This window comes from Micropterus salmoides, unplaced genomic scaffold (assembly GCF_014851395.1).
Source record: "Micropterus salmoides isolate LMB-PRFRI ecotype aquatic unplaced genomic scaffold, ASM1485139v1 Ms_hic_scaffold_23, whole genome shotgun sequence".
NCBI classification, from domain to species: Eukaryota; Metazoa; Chordata; class Actinopteri; order Centrarchiformes; family Centrarchidae; genus Micropterus; species Micropterus salmoides.
Window position 1 is genome coordinate 15,779,931 of NW_024041484.1, and position 16,984 is coordinate 15,796,914.

A 16,984-nucleotide genomic window follows, 5' to 3' on the forward strand; every position below is an offset into this window, starting at 1 on the left:
TGTAGGGCTGCTAATTATTTTGGTCAATATTGAGATCATAATTATTTAACAGGATTACTCATTGACTTAGGAAACATTAATCTATCAAATTTTCAAAATGTAATACTTTCTTTTTAAAAACTACAATATATGCATTACCCTAAAATCCCAAATAGCCCATGAAATAAGAAATTATAATCCAACATAATTAACTTTAAGCAGCATCTAGAGTGTAAGAGGACGACAGCAGCGCAGTTTCCCCCTAGTTGACTGCTTTGGGTGACAGATGGGTCACTGAGGGGGCTCTGTGTGTGTGTGTACACGGAGGGGAGCAGAGCAGTTGACAGGTGAACTACTCGAGCTGATGAAGTTACGTTACAGAACACTGAAATACAACCTTGGTGTTTTGTCGGGAGATGCATTGACTTAAACCAATGGTGAGAAAACTATAAATCGCTATGACCTTAGATGACGCAGACACAGTGGATATTTTACAAGCACTAAGGAAAAGCAATAAGGTAAAGCACTTATCATCGAGTCTGACTCAAGTCCAAGTCATTTGACTCGAGTCCACTCCTCTGATTAGTTGAGGATAGAAGAGTGTTCTTGATGAAGATTAACATAATATAAAGATTTCAGTTGGATTTATGTTCATTATGTTTTATGTTCATCACATTAGCTAACAAGATATGCAGGCAATGAGAATGACCTGGTTTTAAGTTTTTGGTAAATGTGGTTAATTGTTTGTTTTTTTTTTTTTTTACAGTTGTTGAACTTTTTTATCTTGTGAGCTTGATGCTGTGGTCATTGTTCTTGTTTTGTTTGTATATATATATATATATATATATATATATATGTATATTGTACAACAAAAAAGAGTTTAAGAAGATTCCCCCAGACAAGATGAGGTCACATGACAAGTGCGTCACTAAACTTTATAAAATATAACTAAGACTAACACAAATACCTTGTTACATGTTGAGGAAGTACCTTTGGGTCTTTAAAGGTGTGTGTATGTGTGGCAGAGCAGGCAAATCATCTGGTTTTAAGGGAGATTAAACTGCATTACAGACAATTGGATAGAAAACACATCCATAGTCATTCATTCACACACACACACACACACACACACACACACACACACACACACACACACACACAGCATACTAAGGTAGCTACTCTCTCACTTCACACTCAGAGACTTTTAAACTCACACACAGTGCGCACACACATCAACACACACGTCCATTTGCTAGACTGAAACCATTTCTCGGCTTGCGACAGCCAAGCACTGGCCTTTTGGTCATTGTGGCGCCTCGCTCTGATTGGTCGGCCTTGCACCAGCCTCTGGGGACCCGCGGGGTTGTGAAGATGAGGGGGCTGCTAAGAGACTGAGTCACAACATGCAATGCTCTCTCATCACAGCATCTCCCATGCACACAAGTGACAGTTACATAAAGACAGGCAGACAGACTCAAGATAAAACACTTTCCAATCTAGTTTAGTCTTTTTATTTTACTGCATTGCTTTTAACATGCTTTAGGAAAATGTGTTTCACTTGTGTCAGCCCTTACAGTTGTTTGCCTAATAATTAAATAAAAATAAAATCCCTAATCCCTGATTGTATCACACGACCTTCCTCAGCCGATGGAGCTTCCCCAGTTGACAAAGGAATGTAGGTGTCTTGTCCATGTTGGCTAAAAAGTATATTCAGCTGTATGTTCTAAACATTTTACATATACACATTGTGCATAATAGAAAATATTACACATATGTGACTTGAAATATTCCACATATTTGACTTGACATGTGTCTCTCCTCAGTTATTATTGAACCGTATACTGTAGATCTCAATCAAAAAGAAACTGTACAACCAACCTACAAAGGCCATAAAAAACTGAGAGACAGACTTTTTCATTTCTTGGCTCAGTGCTCTTATTCATGTGGATGTGAAGTGAGACGGCCAGTTTCAAATATAGACTGTCAACTTCAGTTAGAGAGTATGTTCATCCAATTTGGCGGAATAGGTAAAGGACCAATGGCTTTCTGTTTGGGCATCAGTTTTGACAACACTCAGATAAATCCCTACTGGGATAGGCTAAACATAATATCTTCCTGCCCCAAAATAAGTTGGGCTTCCTTGAAAATGTAATAATTTCCAAAAGGACTGTCTTTGTGCTGTGCTCTCTCTAACCAGTGTAACCAATAATACTTTTAAAGGAATAGTTAGACTTTTTTTTTGCAAAGAGTTAGAGAAGATCAGCACCACTCAAATGTGACATTACAACCAGCAGCAGCTTAGCTTAGCATACAAACTGGAGAAATTGCTGCCCTGGCTCTGTCCAGAGGTAAGAAAATCTGCCTAGTAGCACCTCTAACTCACATTGTTAACATGGTATATCTCATTTGTTAAATCCGTACAGAACACAGTGTAAAATAAGCAAGTTGTGGTTCAGCGGGGGGAGGAGGGATATGTGCCAAAATGAGCGTTGCATCGATCTAACTCTCGGCAAGAAAAAAAAGTATTTCTCAAAATGTGTAATTATTTGGGAAATGGGTTGTGCATGGTACTAACACTTAACCAGTCTGGAGCCCAAATTATAAACCCACGGCCATGTCACAATTAAAATACTTAGAGCACAGAGCCATCAAACTGTGTTGCCACTGACCAAATCTTTAGAACTGGAGCTTTTAACAAACAGATTGTAAATGCTTTTGTGAGAGGAGCACGTCACCTAAATGTTAAAATACTGTTAGATGTTTTCATGTACAATCACTGTGTAGTGTGTTTGTCCTATACTCAAGAATAACTCAAAGAGTCCCGCAGTCTCCACTGATTGGGCTTTAATGATGAACGAGGGCATAAACTTGCACGCATACACACACACACACACACACACACACACACACACACACACACACAATGGTGAGGCACAGATAGTCAGAAGTAGGCACAATCATTCCTTCTCTGTGGCATTTCCTATTCCTCCCTCCATCCAAACAAGCCTGTCGTAGCTGCAATTATGGGAAGGAAACCATGTATTTATAGCCAGGCGAGGATCAACGGCAGAACAACTAGTTGTGTGGCACGGGAGGCGGTTATATTTAACATGTTGTGATGTCAACACATGGCTGGTGCGTTTCCATGGTTTCTTTTCCGAGACAGGCCGGCCACTTTCTTATCAGTACAGCGCAGAGACAGATGAGGCGGCGGAGGAGAGGAAGACAGACAGACAGACAGGTAGACAGACAGGTAGACTGACAGCCGGACTCAAAGGGCAACAGGAAGAGAAAATAAAGACAGGAGTTTGAGGGTTTAAAAGGGAAACACAAATAACATTTCAACATAATGGAAGGGCTCTATCGGACATTGTTTGGTTCGGTTTGGTATACACTATATGTCATTCACTGACCTTGAACTTACTACCTATACAAGCTTTTCATCACCTTTTCATCACCTTTGGGAGAAACATTCTGGAACAAATCCTTACTACTGTCTTTCCTTCCTTCCTTACTCTAACTCCTCTTTTTTCCATGCCTCCCTCCCACTCCCACTCCCCACCTTTTAAGGTTATCTCAGATGCTATCTGCAGTCTGATAAAGGTTAAAGAGGCTTCTAGCTGGCAGCACCTTCAGTCTCCAGCTTGCTTGGCATCTCACAGTCTCCACAGTGTTAATACCTTGCCTCGTCGCTGCACTACGGACATTGGAGTCTGAGAAATATAAAGGAAACAATAGGAGCTACACTCAACTTCTGCAGGCTTATATCAAAGTTTTTAGAATGTGTTCTTTTGATTCAGGTTGTTGATCATGACAATGCACCATTTGAGAATGATTAAAAAAAACATCAACAGATTGCGCAAACAGCGAGAAAACAAATTTCCCCTGGGTGATAAGTCATGGAAATGCTGACAAACTTGACTCATGGTGCCAGCTGCTGCTTCTGTTCCATATTCTCGAAAAACTAAAACACCGTCTCTGCAGAGTAAATAGTGATGATGGGAACGGACGGCTTCAAACACCACAAAGCTGACTACAGTAATGAACCCAAGCCATTAGCTCCCTTAAGGCAGATTCAGCTAACAAACGGTTTAATATTTGCCCCGCGTGAAACTACTGTGTGTAACTCACACCCCATGTTTAATAGGCCTACAGTAGGTGTCACGGCTCATGTCGTGCCTGCACATTATGTATTCTATAATGCTGCAGTGACAGATCCCCGAGGCTCCGAGCCAAGGCTGTGTTATCTACAATAGCACAGAGGGTTGTGTGGATTTAACCGGAATGGGTAATAAACTCAGTAAGGGTGTCGGGCAGAGAGCGAGGGAGAGACAGCTTTGGGAAGACAGAGAGAGAAATAAAACCGACAAAAATGCAGCGATTAGCTAAAGCTCCTTAACCTAACTGGTTTCATTAGCAAGACGCTACAGAGGATGAGAGGTGTCATAGCTGAAGATGCTCAGGCTAAAGGAGGTGCTACAGCTGCTAGCAGGCAACAGGGGACGGTTTAAGAATCAGAGGGAAGCTGTGGTTGGAAAAAGAGAGGGCATGACAACATCAAACTACATACTGCTGGGGTTCACATATGATTTCCTGTATTGTGAAAAGTATTAAATAAACTTTTAAAACTTGTAATGTTCACTTTGTCTATAGATTGTTAATTCTAATGCCAATATTGAAATAACTAAAATATTTTCCTCCTCTTTTTACTTATAAGAAAATACCTTATAGGAGCACTTTTTTAATCCACCCAACATACTGTATGATAGAGTACCATAGCTTTGAGTCAACACCTCTCTGATGGTCTCAGAAAAGAACAAAACACCTTTATTTTTTACAAACTAGTGTTTATTGCAGCAATTTCATCCTGGATTGCATTACATGGAGCACTGTTCTGTTCACTGAGTGTTTATTTTATTCATTCTGTGCCTTTGTAAAGCAGAAAGGTGCATGCACAAACATTTTCAGAACTGTCTGCATGAAGGCAGTAAACAGCATGGTGCAACTGTGAACTTTTGAGCCTCTGAATTGTCTTGAACAGGGTCAAACGTGCCCAAAACTATGATTCTGATGGTTATATCCAAGAGGGAATTAAACAAAACAGGGAATACCCTGAAAAAAATTATATTAAATTCTATTACAATAAAATATTAAAATTATATTACAATTGATATTATACATACTATGACAAATATGTTGTTTTTGATTACGCTAAAGAAATAATTTAACTTTAACTTTTAGGATATTATTACATAAAATGAAAAAACATTTGAATAAGGAAATCTGATTAAAGCTAAGATTTAAAAGTATTGTAGGAAAATTGTGCACAGGGAGGCTGTAGTGGGACGTTTATGTTTTAAAGGAATAGTTCTGCATTTTGGGAGATGTGCTTAATCACTTTTTTGCAAAGTTACTAAAGGTGTTTCCCCCTGTTCCCAGTCTTTATGCTATGCTAAACTAACCAGCATTCTGTAGCCCTTTATAAAGACACCTTTTTACAGTCCTGCAGCAACAAAAACTATGTCCAAGACGTTTCACAGGTATTCAAGATTAATAATGACTTGAAAGTTGGCAAAATGAGGATGACATGAAGTTCTACAAACAGGCGATGGTGAGAACCCTTTCCCCAGCCCTTCACTTTCCTGTCGGCACTGCACTCCATTTCTCTCTATAATCTCCTGCTCACTCCTGGTGACATGACTATCATACACAACTACATCACAGCTACTCAGGGTGCCCTCAAAGAGCAGATGAGGTTGAGGGAAGGACGGAGGGTATCTAGAAGCATACGAAACAATGGACAGAGTTGAATAATACCCTAGGCTTTACGGTGATACAGCAAAATTTTAGCTTTTGTTGTTAGAGTAATGAGAACAGGGAGCAAAGGAGGAGGATCAGAATGACTGAACGACAGAGTGGCAGAGTAAATCAGGGCAGAAGAGTAGAGAGTGTAGAATGAATGGATGTTTGAGAGCAGTCATGGTGAGTGATTCACATCTATTTTCCACCCGCAGGCAAACGAATCGCACAGTCAAAAAGAAAAAAAAAAATCTCAAAATAGTTTCCCCCACCATTATGCATGCATGCTCGGCTTTTTCTCCCTCTGTGAGACAAAGGGCACACATCAAGGGCGTTTTATTACCAGGCACGTGAGTCCCATGTGCTGTTGCACAAAAATAGATCATAAGTCTTCACTAGCGGAGCTTTGCTTCATCAAAGTGAATCTATTCTCTGTAAAATGCTGATCTATAAATATAATGCTAGGCTCAGTGGAGAACTGCAAATAAAGCGAGCGGGGGAAATCTGAATGAAAATGGTTGAGTGACAAGACCCTGGAGGATCTATTTGGGGAAATTCATGAATACAGCAATTATTTATTCACAGGAATGATTCAGTTATTCACTGACCTTTGGGTTGACAATGTCTCCACACAAGGAGGCAGAGAAACATAAGCAAACAAATACGAACAGAGTAAACAGGCTCCTTAAAAGTATATCCTCTGAATAGAGATGGTTATCGAGTAGCGATACGATTAAGGTATCAACCGAAACAGCCCAGTATCGATTAGTATCAAAATGTCTCCAGTCAAACCAAAGACGTCTTTTTTAAAGGAGGTTTCAATTATTTTTCTCTTTCAATTCAGTTTATTTTATTTAACAAGTTTTTGAAAAAAGAAAAAAGAAATAGATCTCCTTGCATAACAACAAAAAAATAGCAAGGTATCGAATGAAGTACTCTATTGGTCTTGGTATAACTTTAAGCGTACTGGTTTTTGTAATGGTATCGTAAAATTTTAAATGATACCTAGCCCTATCTCTGAAGCATCTTAAAAGCAAGTTAAAATGGTCCTACCATGCAAGTGATTAAAAGCAGAAACAATAATTTGGGTGTGAGGTTGACAGTGGACGTTTGTCACCTCAGAGCTCTCAGAGAGCACAGCTAAATGGGTTAATGCAAAGATGTTGCTAAAGTCAGTGGATAATTGAGCTGATGAGGCTGACATTTGGAGCCTAGAGATGAAGGTGTGGTGAGCCAGGGGTGTGTAGTGGAAAGAGATGTAATTACATTGTATGTTACAGAGAAGGAAAAGGAGCCAGGGTGAGGGACTTAGATTGCAGTCTTAACACTGGCGTCATCTTACACCAACTGGTGTCGGAGTATGAAGAGAAGACAGACACATACAGCAGCTCATAATACACTTTGCACGCCTTAAATATTTTGGGAAATGTTGACTTTCTGTGGCAACCTAGTACATTCAGTACTGGATAATTAATGTATACTTACAGAGAGCTGCAACTAATGAGTATTTTTATTTTTGTTATGCTTTATTGTTAAAAAGTTATTTATTCACTAGCTACCAATCAAAGATTGTCTGACATTCTTTATAATTAATCATATGTCAATGAGTCATCTCATGCAACATAGAGAAAAAAGTACTGTGAATGTTCGATAATGATAATTGCAGCATTGCAAGTTTATTTGTATCCAGTAACAAGAATGATTTCAAAAAAAGTAAAAAGGATGATGTTAAATGATCGGCCATAAACCATGGACAGTGCGTAGTAATAAAAACCTTCTTGCATCATAAGCATTCTATTAAGTGTGCTATAACTCCTTATGAGTGCTTTAAAAAAGGATTGCAGCCATACTGTAGTTTATCATTTACTGACACTTTCTCCAACGATAGCGTTGAAAATCAATCACACACATTTTGTAAAGTTTGTAGTCTCTCCAGAAAATAGAAAACATAGATAATTAAATGTATACAGGAAACTATTCACAGCGCTTCCCTATTTCCACATTTTATATTACAGCCTTAATCAAAAATGGATGAAATTCATTATTTTCCTCAAAATTCTACAAACAATACCCCATAATGACAATGTGAAAGAAGTTTGTTTGAAATATTTGCAAATTTATAAAAAAATACAAAAATAAAAAAAGCACATGTACATAAGTATTCACAGCCTTTGCCATGACACTCAAAATTGAGCTCAGGGGCATCCTGTTTCCACTGATCATCCTTGAGATATTTCTACAACTTGATTGGAGTCCGCTGTGGTAAACTCAGTTGTCTGTATAAGGTCCCACAGTTAACAGTGCATGTCCGAGCACAAACCAAGCCATGAAGTCCAAGAATTTATCTGTAGACCTCTGAGACAGGATTGTATCAAGGCACAGATCTGGGGAAGGGTACAGAAAATTTTCTGCAGCATTGAAGGTCCCAATGAGCACAGTGGCCTCCGTCATCCGTAAATGGAAGACGTTTGGAACCACCAGGACTATTCCTAAATCTGGCAGCCCGGCCAAACTGAGCAATTGGGGGAGAAGGGCCTTAGTCAGGGAAGTGACCAAGAACCTGATGGTCACTCTGACAGAGTTCCAGCATGTCTCTGTGGAGAGAGGAGAATCTTCCAGAAGAACAACCATCTCTGTAGCACTCTACCAATCAGGGCTGTATGGTACATTGGCCAGTCGGAAGCCACTCCTCAGTAACAGGCACATGACAGCCTGTCTGGAGTTTGCCAAAAGGCACTTGAAGGACTTTCAGACCATGAGAAGCAAAATTCTCTGGTCTGATGAAACAAAGACTGAACTCTTGGGCCTGAATGACAAATGTCATGTCTGGAGGAAACCAGGCACCACTTATCACCTGGCCAATACCATCCCTACAGTGAAGCATGGTGGTGGCAGCATCATGCTGCGGGATGTTTTTCAGCAGCAGGAACTGGGATACTAGTCAGGATCGAGGGAAGATGAATGCAGCAATGTACAGAGACATCCTTGAAAACCTGCTCCAGAACGCTCTGGACCTCAGACTGGGGCGAAGGTTCATCTTCCAACAGGACAATGACCCTAAGCGATACAACCAAGATAATAAAGAAGTGGCTACAGGACAACTCTGTGAAAGTCCTTGAGTGTTATGCTTAATTGTAAAAATGACAAACCGATCAAAGATTAGCTGACATTGTTTATAATCAGCAGTGAGGAGGACAAACATGTGCACACATACAATGTAATAAGAGCCCTGCAGGGGAGATGTGACAGATTATTATGGTAGCAAGAAGACCCATTAGAGGCCTCTTGTTGCTCACCTAACTCTGCACGTGTTGGAGCATTATGGATGCTACACCTCTGATATGCATGCAGCTAAAAAAATATGGGATATGGAAGTGAATCTGTATGTGCACGAGATCACATTTTCACACATGCTATGCATTTATCAATTATGTGCGCAATGTGGTGTAAGCATAGCAACGTGCCCAATATTACACACAGCAATTGGGGCATGTGAATATACTTGTGCAGCTTTGTTTGCATAACCCCAACACATGCACACAGATATACACAAAACATACATTTAGTTTTCCGGCAAGCCTTCACATTGATTTATCTAGCTGATGCACTGTGAAGCGTAAACTCAAATGCGCCCTCACTGCTCATGAACAAACACACACACACACACACACACTCACACACACACACACACACACACACACACACACACACACACACACACACACACACACACAACTGACCTCATCAGTGAACAGAACATGTTCATCCTTAAATAAGCTTTTAATGCTTTTAAGCATGGCACCTACAGTATGCAACTAATGCTGCTTTCACTAAAGTGAGTGGGAGCAACTAAAATGTGAAACTGTCTGAACGTACAGTAATTATCATTAGCAGTTAGCACACAAAAAAGGGATGACAGTTGCATTTACCTGGCTCTATGAGCAAAGCCATAGAGAGAAAGACAGACCCAGAGAAGAGAAAGAGGAATCCAGCACCACAAAGCATCCTCGAACAACATACAAAACCCAAGTCACAACTCATGTAGGGGCTATGACAAAAAATATTGACTAAATGAAAAACAACATGCAATACCAAGAGTTACAAATCTATGAAATGTCTGATTTAAGATACAAATTAATGGAGCATCTTATCAAAGTTAAGGATGCCAATTTTCTCATCCTAAAATAACATAAGATAAGATAAACCTTTATTAATACCCAGAGGGAAATTCAGGTGTCATGGCAGCAACAGCAATGAGAATGAAACACAGGAGAGGTACTCCTCTTGGAAATTATAGATAGATATTATAGATATTTTTCACACACAGCCCCGATACTCGTAGCGGGTTTCGATTCCTCAGAACCGACGGTGCCTTTGAAAACATCTCCACTGAAATGGCCACAGAAACAGGACGACTGAAAAAAGTACCTGTCCACAGAGAAACACATTTGCATTCACTGCCAATTAGGAGAAGTGGAAAATGTGAGTCTCTTTGTTCTCCTTTGGGAAAACTACAAACAGATAAGAGTCTCCTGCTTTAAATACTGTGAAGTATTTTCCAATGTGTGTTGTTTCTGAAGTTTATTTTCCTATTTGACTACTTTTTATTGTTTTCAAATTTTCCTCATTATATATTAGATTATTATATACGTACACTTATTTTACACTTATTGACTTAAACCAACAATTATGTAGTAGATCCTGTCGGAGTGTCGGGGGATTCAAAGGACATTATGCTGCTGTACCTCGTAAATGTGCGCAGCGTTTTTCTTAATGGGGAAACGATACATCCTATTTAAGGCGATAGTTTAGACGCTATCGATTTGCATTAAGGTAGCATTTGTAGACAAAGAAGCATAAATCGTCAGAACACCGGCAACATAATAAGGCTCAGCAGCCTCTATGAACATAACATTAGCTAATGGCAGAGGCAAAGAGACAGATGAGTGACCAAGAAAGAGGCTGTAAGACTCTGGCGAGAGCTTTGTGAAGTAAAAGTCTGCAAGACAGACTCCAGCCTGGGATTCTTTCTGTTGGACTAGTCAAGGCTCGTGCAGACTAAATGACTTTCAGCGTCGGGCCGATCACCGTGCTGTTAAGACTACACAACTTGCCGTCTTGAAGTCGTTGTGGCATTCACTACGTGACTACGTGACTGATCGGTGACAGGGGGTCACACACTACATGAGCTGACAGCAGCTGTGTCACCTGACGCTGGTCTCCAAACTACCTTTTGTTAAGAAAACACACGTGAAATGTGAAATGTGAAATGACGCGAACCTACACACAAAACAGCTGTTGTTTGTTATTATAAAGAAAGCAATTATAAAGACAAAGAATATGGGTGAAAGAATGGATTAGCACACGCAGGTAGCAGGGATTGTCTGAGCTACAGAGAGAGCTAGAGGTGAGTAAAAAGGCTCAGCACTCATTGGCTGTCAAGTCGGCTGACTTGCCAGCCGACTGCCAGATATTTGGCATGCTAGATATCTGGCAGACGTCGGCGATGTGGCAGTGATGTGTCGGGGAGCCGTTTTGATGCGTCATGGAGTAGTACACACATAGCGACTGGTGACCGCCGATCAACTGCTGATTTACTCCCGATCAAGCAGCAAATCGGGCTAAAAGTTGTGTAGTGTGATCTAGGCTTTAGCAAAGTTGGTGACTTGGTAGTTTTTGATCAAAAGTTATGTAATCAAAACAAATGCATGTGTACAGCTGTCCTTATTTGCAATGGTGAATTAAACTTAGACAGGGGTGAATTAGTCTTTATTAGCACAAAAAAACACATCTTACATAATGTTGCTTTAATGAACTTACAGTACATCTCTGTGTGTGTGTGTGTGTGTGTGTGTGTGTGTGTGTGTGTGTGTGTGAGATAAAGAGAGAGGGAGATTATTTTCCTTGACAGGGCAGTTTGATGTGATCTTAATCAAATGTGAAAACCACATTAAGTCTCAAACCTCCCACAATCTTTGCAAACTTGCATTAGCATCACTAGAGAAGACCATGGAAAACACGCATGCCTACATGTGTGGAGAAACTTACAAATGCATTCAGACATGCAGCCCACTCTGCCTGCCCCTGCTTTATTTCAGAAATAATAGCCTTTTATGAACCATTTGTGTTCACTGAAATTAATGGTAAAATGACAGAATGCTGTCTGCAAAATAACAATATAAAATACTTTTTGCCTACATGGTTACTGATTCCCCAATTTTTCCCTGAGGGTGCACATACTTCTCTTTCCTTTTAATTAGCTTTCGTCAATGTGCAGTCACAATAAAACTGAGACTTGAAGGCAGCGTGGCCTCATTTTCTCATTTGTCACTGAGGAAAAGATGATTTCTGCTGAGCTTTTCAGTGACACTGCAGCATGAAGTCATGCTTCTGAAACACTGCTGGTATTACAGCTTGCAGTCAGTGAGCTCAAACTGGACATGACTGATGTAGTTAAAGTCAGGGTATGCTGAGCACCGACACCCCGGTACCGGGGGCAGCAAGCGATTTTTACAACCGCTGACTTACTTTTGCTATTTTCGCCATTTTCAGTCCAACAATCAGCTGATTTGTTTCTAAAAATATCTTGGGCGCCATCTGGATTATTGCGCAATACCTGGGAGCCGTGTGCCTGACTTCTCTCGCCTTTTTCTGCAGAGAGGAGAAGTACCGCTTTGGAACACAAGATCTTTTTCGCGGTCTGGTAGCCAACTCGTAGAACCTACATAGACATCGAAACATCAAATGAAAGGTCTGCTCAATCCGGATCAATGGATGTCCCCCCATCACTGTGGGATGTTCCGTTCTCAAGTTACATACCTGTAAAGCATGGGAGTACTTATGGTCACAGGAATATTGATGAATATTCACTGTTTTTATCAATATTTCAGTGTTTTGGAATCTTTATGTTATTTGGAACGTGGTTGTATGGAAAGAAATAGTGTGTTAAAGATAACTTCCAATAAAAGTCAACATTTAAACAGTAAATATTGCCAAAATATGGACATTCGCCAATTTACAGTTACAATTGCATTCCAGGGGTATTGGTAGATATTCAGTTGGATTATAATCTATCTGATGATGGTTTATTGCATTAAAAATATAGCTTTTTTACCAGGCGAGGATGAAAATATCATATATTTCTTTTTGCATCTCCTATTACCATTACAGTCTCATTTTCTCAGTGACAAATCAGAAAATGAGTCTGTAATGGTAAAATAAATATGTTAATTTACAATGGATTTATATTCCTTAGATTCTGACCTTTCAAAGGAGACCAGAATTATGCATCTAGGCCAAATGATTCATTTTGGGTATGTTATTTTAGGTGTTTTTCCTGGAAATTGGGGAAATAGCTGGAGGTTTCCAACAGGTTAAAACAAACTAATTTGCGTGTGTTGTCCAACCATCCCTGAAGGTATTAAGAATTTGTAGCTGTTCAGAATAGCCACACTGCTTTCCTTGAAAGCGTTCATGGTGTTGTACTCATTTGTACATAGCCTTCCCCCTCATACCTGGCGAATTGCTGAAAGAAATTGCCGTACTTGTCATATTATTGGTTTTAGAAAGTAATTGGTTTTCCTTCTTTTTGATGTAATCTTGAGCATCAGATACCCATGTTGCTCCATGACATCATAAAATGGCAGCCAATAGTGAGTACACAGTTGCCTCAGTGTCATGATCACGCAACGCATGTCATCAAAAGTGATATCTCAAAAGCTGAATTTTCGGGACACCAAGGCAAATATATATAATTAGATGGCAAAGAGAATCTAGCATGGCTTTCAAGTCTACATGTGAGCCTGTACTGTAATGTTTAAAGCAGGAGTAGGAGATGTTGGAGAAACTAGCAAGAGACAACTACATTTTGAATGCATCAGGCCTCCCTCCAAAGACACGCCTCGAAAACACATTTTCTTGTGCAGTGAGCGGATGTTGTTGTTTTTCATCAGAGCATTTGATTTCTTGATTTCTGAAGAGAATGTCAACAATTATGCTTCTAAAATAAATTGCCTATCCCGCTTTAACCTGAAAAGATTGCTGGAACAATAAATCAATAAGTTGACTGGCAGAGAGTTAATGTCCAGTTTTGATATTTGATTAACTGACATTTATTAAGCAAAGATAATTCATGTTTCACAAAGATTTGCTGCTGTCGTCTGTGTTGTGTCATTGTAAATATTACTTATTTGGGTTTTAGACTGTTGATCAAATAAAACAAGCATTTTTCACCAGGCAACAAATGTAAATTAAGCCTTAGTGTTTATTATGCCTTACAAAAGTGTATACGTGCGCAGTATCTACACGTCTCCCCTCTCCTCCAGACTTTAGATTTTCCTCTTTCTCACACCCTGTTTGCCTCTTGCTCACTGTGTTCTGCTCTCGCTGTGCGCTACCTGTACACTCATAATGGTCAAGTAGACGCAGACGCCGGGTCGGAGGTAGATGTGAGAACTGAGCACAGTCGGAACCAATTTTTATCATCTCCTGCAGCCCCGCTGACATGGCTCTCATTTCCAAACCATTTCCAATCTCCACCACACATCCACCCGCGCGTGGAACAGGCTCCTTTTAAAATGTAATCTGTTACGGATTATTGAGCACCCGCTCGAGATTTGACCCAGCAATATAATCCTTTGTGTTGATCTAACATAATCTGATTTCTCTCAATTACTTTGTCTCCAAAATACATGGAATGTGACGCTAAATGAACAATGTACTCTGGTTATAGGCTCATTTGAATAGCACAGTTATCATCTAAAATTATTGCAAACTGCGTACAATTACGCACAATCACAAGATAACACATAATTATAATATCCCTGTCAAATGTGTCGCTGTGATCCAATATTTTTTACACAAACATATTAAAGTGACCAATTCAATATACTCAGATTACTGTAATCCTAGTACACGTTTTGTATTATTCATCTTACCTTCACACACACAGAGACACACACTGACACCACAGCAACCCACTGTCTCCTCCCTGTAGTGATGTTTTTATCATCCTTCCTGCACACCGAGTTGTCTTGAATTTGTTCTCCACTACGGTGCCTACCTGACAGCCTGACGATCTAAATCGGCGCTCTTTATCTCTCCAGGTTTGAGCTGAATCAGCGGAAGACAGAGCACTTCCAATCTGATCCCGATAACTTTGGAGACCTGCACAAAACTCAAGGACAGTAAAGATTTCTTCAAGAGAGAATTCAAGGGAGTATATGTCATTTGGTCTTATCTGAGAAAATCATCATATGAACGAGAGCTGGTATTATACTAACGTATGTGTGCCAGACTTCCAGAAAAAAGATAAAAAAACACAAATACAACCCACACTGCAACAAGTTCGCATCACATGACATTCCACATCAAGTGACACACGTAGATGTTATTGTGGTAACATTTCAAGTCCTTTTTATATTGTCATGAGGCCTGAGGGTAACACAGCATGTTTTTTTTCTTTCAGATTCTGATGGTGACACAAACAAGGGTCAAAGCACACAAACACACTTTCAGATTGACAGACAGATGCAGACTGACGCCTAATGGGTTTCTATTTTTAAAGCTTTAATGTTATAATCTTGAAGATTTTCAAATGTCTGTTAAGTCACTATCTATTGCCCACTGTGGTAACACAATGGTGACTGAGCATGTGGCCCACCGATGAAAGTATTGCGATATTTATATATTTACAGTATTACAAACTTGGTGTCTGTGCCGACAAAAATAATGAAAACTGAACATTTCCTACTGCTGCAGCTTTACATTAAAAGCATTTAAGCGGCGAAACACAAGTTGACTTACAGCTATATAAAAAATGCATCTAAAAAACAAGACTATGGTCATTTTCAGCATTTTTTTGACAGCAGATCAGTTTAAAATGTGGCACGGAGTAATGGGACAAAAGGCAGCAGCCACAGTGAGCTGTTAGATGACAAGCTGCAGGCGACAGGCTGCACACCTCCAGCTCCTGAGGGAGGTAACAAACTCCTTCTACTGTGCCCTGCTGTTCCTGCTCTGTGCCAGACTCATGCCATGTGCAGCATAAAATCAGATCACAGTTGCCTACAGAATGATGGAAAAAGGACAATTATTGCCCAAATACTTTATGTAAATGACAATAGCTTGTTTGGAATAAGCCACCTGTTAATCGCTGAAGTATCAGTTTAGTTTTCACTCAAAATGCAAAGGAGAAGTTCGTGTCTGACCCTAGTGTCCGTGCTACAAACCTCCTTGAAGCTAGGAGGCTAAGCTAGAGAATCTGAAACCAACCATTTTTATCCATATCACACATCAACCACCAAGAATCTGAATGAACTTATATCACAACATAAACCATTCTGTGAACACTGTACATGCATGCAGTTATTGCCATCCAGTTATCTCTCATCTTATCTTACACCACCGCCCGACCACTCTTAAGAAAGCTCAGCCCCAGCTGAGATCAGCTGTGTAACTCATATCACTCAAATCACAGACTGATTAGCCGGATAATAATAACAACAAACGCACCAATATACATATACAGTTTCAACCGCCGACTTATTTTTGCGGTTTTTGCTGTTTTTCGTTTTTGCTAGCCAATCTGTTGTAGTTACACAGACATCCAGTATTTCAAACAATTTGTTTGCTCAAGACGACGAGAAAGAGCCCACTTACAGCCCAGGATGTTCTGTTCTCAAGTTGTGGATGATGGTTTTGATGGTGATATTGCTATTAAAATATAGATTTTATACCAGGCAAGGATAAAAATATATAATTAAAATTATATTAAAGTATTGTCATAATAATAATTATATTATTATTATAATTATTATAAATAATTATATTAGAAAATATACAGTATATTTTTCGTACATTGCATGTCCATTTAGGTAGGTAGGAAGGTAGGTAGGTATTTAGTATTTTTAGTATTTAGTCTGCAATAGCAAAATATTGGTTATTTTAGGCATTTTTCCTGGAAATAGGGGCAAATAGCTGGTAGTTTCCAACACGTTAAATGCCCATTTCTTTTACTTTTGATACTTAAGTACATTTTGTTGATAATACTCCTGTACTTTTACTTAAGTATGCTTTTGAATGCAGGACTTTTTATTTGTGTTGTATTTGTATTTTTACAATTATGGTATTAGATCTGAATACATCCTCCACCTCTGTTATATAATTATGGACTCTCCAGCACTAGAAATAATATTTCACACACACA

General features: G+C 39.5%; 1 long non-coding RNA gene across 1 annotated transcript in view; it reads left to right on the forward strand.

The window, feature by feature from the left end:
• Window positions 1-16,495, forward strand: part of LOC119917898 — a 32,520-nt gene extending 16,025 nt beyond the window's left edge. The window contains exon 3 of the long non-coding RNA XR_005447362.1: window positions 14,883-16,495. This is a non-coding gene — a long non-coding RNA (uncharacterized LOC119917898). The remainder of the gene's footprint in view (window positions 1-14,882) is intronic.
• The last annotated feature ends 489 nt before the right edge of the window (window positions 16,496-16,984 follow it).